Below are 8,023 nucleotides of genomic sequence, written 5' to 3'. Positions count from 1 at the left end.
CACACACAACACACACAAAAAACACAACAACAAACACAACACACACACACACACACACAACCACAGAGATATACATGTAAGCACACACGTACAGATATATGTAGACGCCCGTACATACACACATTCATTCATATGCATGCAGACATACACACACACACACAGACACAATTTCAGATGCCGTGTTATCAGGGAATATTTTCTTCGTGATAACGGGATTACGAACCCATGCACACAGACATACAGTGATATATCTAGAGGCATACATACACAGACACATACATACATACGTATACATAGACGCACACACACACACACACATAACAGAGTACGTTCGTAATAAAGTACACACATATATGTGTGTATATCTATACAGCAATTAAAGTTATTTATGTGATAAGGTTTGTCTATTGAGGACAATTATCATCATCATCATCATCGTCGTCGTCGTCGTTGCCATCGTCATCCTCATCATTGTCATCATCATCATCATCATCATCATCATTGTCATCATCATCATCATCATCATCATCATCATTGTCATCATTATCGTCGTCGACATAGTCATCATCATCATCGTCATTATTATTATTATTATTATTATTATTATTATTATTATTATTATTATTATTATTATTGAGTGAGAGAGCAGTGCAAGCCATCAAAGTGACACTGGTGTAAAATATACGAAGCCCAATATACCCATCATGACTACCCGTCTGATAAGGGTACACCAGGCGCATGCATCACAACCATATGTGCACGACATGGTGATCTCATATCATGATATACAGCACATGACCTTATAGGTGGAGCCCAGTTAGAATTTTCTTCAGGTCGAGTAACCCATCCCGCTCAAAAGGTCCCTGAATAAGGGTTGTTTAAGGATGTTGAACGAAACACCCATGTTTCCAGAGGTGAATTATCCAAACCCCAAAGAATCCCTCTCAACACATGGCTATGATGCTCCCCACTACTTCTGCTCGTGATCAGAGATGCACATATCGTCAGCCACTAAGGGACATGCTCAACTGGTTAAGGTCAAACAACTGACAAGCAAATCTGTGGTATTGAGCAGAATATTTGCTGTAGCCCATCTTTTATACCAAGACAAAACAATGTACATGATAACACTTCCAATCAGTTAAGATCAGAAGCCATGAGAGCCACTGCCTGGTACTGCATCAGGGCATTTATCATCATCATCATCATCATCATTATTATTATTATTATTATTATTATTATTATTATCATCAAGGTGCCAAGATGGCAGAATCGTTAGCATGCCGAGCAACATGCTTAGTAACATTTCGTCTATCTGAGTTCAAATCCTGCAGAGGTCGACTCAACTTTTCATCATTTTGGGGTTGATGGAATAAGTACCAGTTGAGCACTGGGGTTGGTGTAATTGACTATACTCCTTCCCCTCAAATTTCAGACCTTGTGCCCTGTATTAGAAAAGGCTACTATTAAGAGGACAGGCTGACAAAATATATGGTTGCACTTCTTCCTACTCTTTAAGTTCTAAGTTCAAATGCAACTGAGGTCAGCTTTGCTGTTCATCCTTTCAAGGTCGACAAAATAAAGTACCAGTCAAATACTGGAGTCGATGTAATCGATTTGTCTCTTCTACAAGCCTAGACGAAATCTCTCTCTCTCTGACTAGGTACACGTCATCGATGAAGCCCAAGAACGCTGAAATGCATCTGACATTCTCATGAATGCTCGAATGATGTTCACATCGCTCCACTAGCGTAGCTAGAGTGTGTACCACTTAGGGCGGCCCTTCCTTTTGCCATCCCGGGACCCCCCACAAAAAACACTGCCTACAGCAGACCTAAAAGTGTCACCCCTTTTAAAGTGCAACCTGGGGTGAACTGTCCCTACTGCTCCCCCCCCCCCAGCTATGCTATTGCCTCGCTCCAATATATATTGTTTTGAAGGCGGTGAGCTGGCAAAAACGTTAGCATGCTGGTTTTCTTTCGAGACAACACTATTATTCAAAATTGTAACCCACGGCTCTTATGATAATGTTGTCAACTGAACAATACTGAGTGATTTTCTTGTACGAATACAAGTTGGATCCCTCTGCCACCGAAGCTCTATGAAGCATCAAGTGGGCTTTTGGTAATGATTCTGTTGACATTGGAACTGTTTGGAGATGGTTCCAAAGATGTCGTTCAGGAAATGAAAGCCTTAAAAATGGAGCAAGAGGCAGACCAAAATCGGTTATTTGGCATGATGAATTGAATGCTTTGGTTAAACGAAATCTGAGAACAAAAGTTTGGAAAATTGGATCAGAGCTCCAGACATCTACCCAACTGTTTCTTGACACTTGAAGAAAATTGGAAAAGTCAAAAAGATGGATAGGTTTGTTCCCCATAAATTTGATGAGATTCAATGAAATAGATGCCGTACAATAGTGTGTTCCACGTTGATTTCTCGGTTGGAAAAAGAACCATTTTTGTATCGACTCATTACATGTGATGAGAAATGGATACTCTTTGATAACAGCCGGAGGATAGGACAGTGATTAGATGCAGGAGAGTTACCAAAACACTACCCAAAACCACCACTGCACCCTAAAAAGTTGATGGTCACTGTATGGTTCTCAACAAAGGGGGTTATTCATTATTCATTTTTGCAACAAGGAAAAACTGTAACAACAACATCCTATTGTCAGGAAATTGATTGCATGCATGAAAAATTAAAAGAACAAGCAACCCAAATTAATGAATAGAGATGGCCCAATTTTGCTTGATGATAATACATGGCCTCACACTCCTCAAGCTACGGTCCACAAGTTGCAAAGCCTGAATTATGAACTTTTGGCACAACCTCCTTAGTCTCCTGATATCTCTCCTTATGATTATCACATATTTAAACACTTTGAGTTTGCTATGCGCAATAAAATAGTCTTAAATAAAGAAGAGGTCATTGAAGTATTTGAACAGTTTATCAGTGTGAAAGATGACAAATTCTTTGAAGATGGAATATATGCCTTAGGGGAACATTTGGATGAACAAGGATCATATTTTGATTAAATAAATAAATATTCTAATACATAAAAAAACCAATTTTAATGCTTTCTTTTTCAAATGCAACATTTCATGTGAGACAACCTAATATATATATGAGAATATATATATATATATTCTTTTATTCTTTTACTGGTTTCAGTCATTTGGCTGCAGCCATGCTGGAGCACCGCCTTTATTGAAACAAATCGACCCCAGGACTTATTCTTTGTAAGCCTAGAACTTATCCTATTGGTCTCTTTTGCTGAACCGCTTAGTCACGGTGACGTAAGCACACCAACATCAATTGACAAGCGATGGTGGGGAACAAACACAGACCCATAAATACGTACATATACATACACATACATATATATATATATATACGGCGGGCTTCTTTCAGTTTCCATCTACCAAATCCAGTCACAAGGGTTTGGTCGGCCCGAGGCTATTGTAGAAGACACTTGCCTGAAATACCTTGCAATGGGACCATGTGATGGGGAAGCAAGCTTCTTACCACACAGCCACGCCTATATGTGTGTGTGTGTGTGTGTGTGTGTGAGTGTGTGTGTTATTTAACACTCACGCACACACACAGGGACCCACAAATATTTCTCATTTTCAAGTTATACGTGAAATCAATTTAATGAAACTGAAATATTACTCAATATTTTCTTGCAGGTTTATTAAACTTTTGCCATGAAAAGGTAGATTGTGACTTCGAAGTTTAGCTCTGCTCGTCTTCTGATGAAGCATCGAAGTCCCAATCAAACATTTCCTTGTAAAAGTTTAAATGTATGTATGTATGTTTACATGTAATATGTATGTATTCATGCATTCATATATATGTGTATGTATGTATATATATGATATGTGTATACACACTCTTCATCTATGTGTGTTTATACATTTGTATGTATGTGTATATGTATGTATGCCTGCATATATATATATATATATATATATGCATGCATACATACATACAAACATGTACACACACTCTATAAATGTGTGTTTATACATATGTATGTATGCCTTCATATATATATTTATATATATTGTATATCTATACACACACACACACATAAACATATATGCATTAATATATTTATAATTATAAATTATAAAGATATATATAGCTCCTTCACAAAGAATACATACATACATATATTATATATATATATATATATATATATATATACACATACACACGCACATATATATACACATACATATTTATGTATACATGCGTGTATACACACACGTGTGTGCGTGTGTATTTATCTTTGCTGTAGTTCATTCTGTGTTGTTTATATTATTTCTTGCAGGAACTAATTGTGATGAGCAACCACACACACACACACACACTTAAAGAGACACGCACTCACACTTATAATCATACATTACCGCTCACACACTCCTACATAGACACACACATACACATACGTATACACTTACACACATACAGAGATCCACTGCCACTTACATACATGCATGTACTGGCACTCACACGTACGCACATACACACACACACATACACTCTGAGTCCACAATGGACAAGAAAGAGAAAGAGAGAAACAGACAGACAAATAGAGAAAGAGGGAGAGAGAGAGAGAGACAGAGAGATAGAGAGAGAGAGAGAGAGAGAGAGAGAGAGAGAGAGAGAGAGAGAGAGAGAGAGTGTGTGTGTGCAATAACGTCTGTTAGAGGCAAACAAGCTGTTCAACCCCTTTTTCTATGAAAGTGGACTCTTCCAACCGATGAAGCGGTATTCTCTCATTTCGGCGTTAAGGCGGGGAAATTTCTCGTGTTGTGAGCAAACATCACTCTATACATACATACACATAACATAGACTTACTACAACATATTTATATACAAACAGACGCACACATATATACATACACACGCACGCATCCCAAGCAGTTCAGCTACAGAGTGCATAAATAGATATAAATATAATATACATACATAGCTAACTATACGCGCACGTGTTCTTTGTGAAGGAGCTATTACCGTATCGCGTGCACAAATTATATTCTATATATGTGTATATAATATATATAATATTGTATCGACACATATATATTGTATATGTATGTGTAAGTCTTACCGGCTGGGATATTTACGCACACACACACACGCAGCTACATAAGTGTACACACACATTTATATACACTTACATACAGTGAAATCACTGTAGCTCCTTGTTAACCATCTTTAAGGATATCGAAAAGGTAGGTTTCTATCATTGTATATTTTACTCCTGCCTCGCGACACATCATCTATTTGTATCTATATGGCTGTATCTATACATCTAGCTGTATTCACTTCTACCTATCCATCCATCCATCCATCTATCTATCTATCTATTTGTATCATTCTAGCTTTCTATCTATCTGTATCAATTTGTATCCTATCTGAAAATACTCTACCTTCTTATCTATCTATCTATCTATCTATCTATCTATCTATCTATCTATCTATCTATCTATCTATCTATCTATCTATATCTATCTATCTATCTATCTCTATCTATCTATCTATCTATCTATCTATCTATCTATCTATCTTCTCCTTAATACCTTTGTTTCATTCCCGATTCCTCTCCGTCCTCTTCCTCTTTGTCTCCTCATCCTTCTCTAACCCCTAACCCTTTTCTTTCTCTTGCACTCTCGTCTATATATCCAGCCCCTTGTTCTCCGGCTTCTATACTCATCAGCATGTGTGCGTGTGTGTGTGTATAGTATAAATTAACTGCTAAGATTTTAATTCAAAATGTATGTATAAAGCATCAATTTGAGACAATGCGAAGGAGAGGCCTATTCCCTGACACGGCCGGGCGACCGGCAAGTGGTGCGTTCGCCGATTCAAGCCTCGTCACTGAACCTGCTTTCCATTCGTGTTCTGTGTGTGTGTGTGTGTATATACACACGCCACACAGGTGTATGTTTATGGATGTATACGTGCATGCTCCTCTATACATATTACGATGCTTCAACATTTAAGGAGAGACTAAGCCATTTTTCCTGAACGTGTTTCAGTCACGATAAGGATTCTGACTAAACCACCACCATCATCATCATCATCATCATTAGAAGGTCAAGATGGTGGTGGTGGTGGTGGTGATGACAATTTTTATTTTCTCACAGCAGAAATGAGAGTGTGAGGCGTTCAATCTTTCCCCCTGACAGCATTAGAAGTATTTCATTCGCTGCAAAACATCGAAAACGAATGAATCACGAGATCGTATCACGTTTATTTATTTTTATTCTTTTACTTGTTTTACTTTTTCATTCATTAGACGGCGGCCATGCTGGGGCACTTGCTTTCAAAGAATTTAGTCGAACTAATTGACTGAGCCCAGTGCTTATTTTTTTAAAGCCTGGTACTCGTTCTATCGGTCTTCCTTTGTCGAACTGCTAAGTTATCTAATTTTTAAATGGCATTATTGAAATAAAAGAGCGGCGGCGTGGACTGAGTCGGTGGAGCGTCCGACAAGGAGCCACGCGCTATTTTAGCTGTGTGTCCGAGGGAATTTCGAGTTGAGAAATTTTAGGGATCTGTTTCCTTGCTTCAGTCAATAGATTGCGGCCAAGCTGGGGCACTGCCTTGTTGAAAAAACAGTCTTTCTTCTTACAAACTGAATTACAAGTGTTCCAGAATATGGAATAATTCTCTAAAATAACGAAAGATACCGAAAAAAAAAAAAGGAATAAAAATTCATTTTAATTGTGGCAATTATTCCGAAGGAGCAATGAAATGGGGGGGGGGCGAAGGTTGTAAAAACATGAATTTTTAAACATTTTTTGTTAAAGTGCAAATTACATGTGGGCGATCCTTCGGTATTGATCTCCAAGAATATCTGTACAAGAAGACGATGTCATTTGCTCTCTTTTTCATCTTGGTCTGTCATTATTGGAAATCGTGTGGTGAATGTCTACCAATACCGAAAGATTGCTTTACATGTGTTTTCTTGTAAAAATGACAAGAAATAGCGAGAAAAACTGAAGAAATTCCATTTTGTGTGAAACAGTAATTCCGAACGAAATTCCGTGGTGTGCCTCAAACATTTTTGAGTTCAAAACTCACCACGGTCGAATTTGCTAGAGTACCAATCTGTATCAATAGAGAACCAATCAAGTACTGGGGTAATCGATGTAATCGATTGCTGCCCTACTCCTCGTTTAATTTTTAAAAAAATCAATTTTGAACGTGAACCTCATGAGACAAGAACCGTGGCCACCACTTAATGGCAAGTTCCCAACATGACCCGTCTTCGCATTCGATCCCTCGTTGCCGCTATTTACCCTCGCTTACTTTTAAAATGTCTTAAAGAAGACACGAATCCATAAATAATCCCTAATTAATCTAATCACTTGGAATAACCCCAATTAATTAAAGTTCTCCAATAAACTCTATTAGAGTACATATGTGACTCTTACCCTGGGGTGTGAACGTTCGGGGTTGAAGAATACACACCCCTGGGGTATTTGCCCTTTTGCCCTGTTATTTTGAAAGACCCTGATTTCCCTCACATCTTGTTTTTGATGTTTGTAACCAGTTTGTTTTTGCTTTTTATTAATTAATTAATTTTTTTTGCGGGTGGGAGGATGGGGGGAGCTTCCCGGTTTGCTGGGTTTTTTTTTTATATACATACGTACATGTAGTGGCTTAGTGACTTCGAAGTTTCGACCAGTTGAGTCATCGTCGGACTGCGATGGCTTAACTGGCCGAAACTTCGAAGTCGCTATCAATAATGTTCTTAATAGATTTGTACATTTGTACTCTATAAAAGTACAGGAGCGAAGCATCGGATTTCATGGGAAACTGTTCTTATTAGAACTGAACATAAAAACAAATTATACACACACACACACGCATATATATATATATATATATATATATATATATATATATATATATATATATATATATATATATATATATCATATCATATATATATATATATATATATATATATATATATATATACCTCGCATACGCACAC

At 37.5% G+C, this 8,023-nt stretch overlaps 1 protein-coding gene across 2 annotated transcripts in view; it reads left to right on the top strand.

The window, feature by feature from the left end:
- Positions 1–4,722: 4,722 nt before the first annotated feature.
- LOC115212790 (protein TsetseEP) overlaps positions 4,723–8,023 on the top strand; it is a 134,686-nt gene continuing 131,385 nt past the window's right edge. The window contains exon 1 of one of the 2 annotated variants that reach the window (XM_036508986.1): positions 4,723–5,249. The gene's annotated coding sequence lies outside the window, so the exon portion shown is untranslated. The remainder of the gene's footprint in view (positions 5,250–8,023) is intronic. The other variant, XM_036508994.1, reaches the window with a different exon arrangement.

This window comes from Octopus sinensis, linkage group LG1, assembly GCF_006345805.1.
Source record: "Octopus sinensis linkage group LG1, ASM634580v1, whole genome shotgun sequence".
NCBI classification, from domain to species: domain Eukaryota; kingdom Metazoa; phylum Mollusca; class Cephalopoda; order Octopoda; family Octopodidae; genus Octopus; species Octopus sinensis.
The sequence above is the reverse complement of the archived record's forward strand: the minus strand, read 5'-3'. Positions and strand labels throughout refer to the sequence as shown.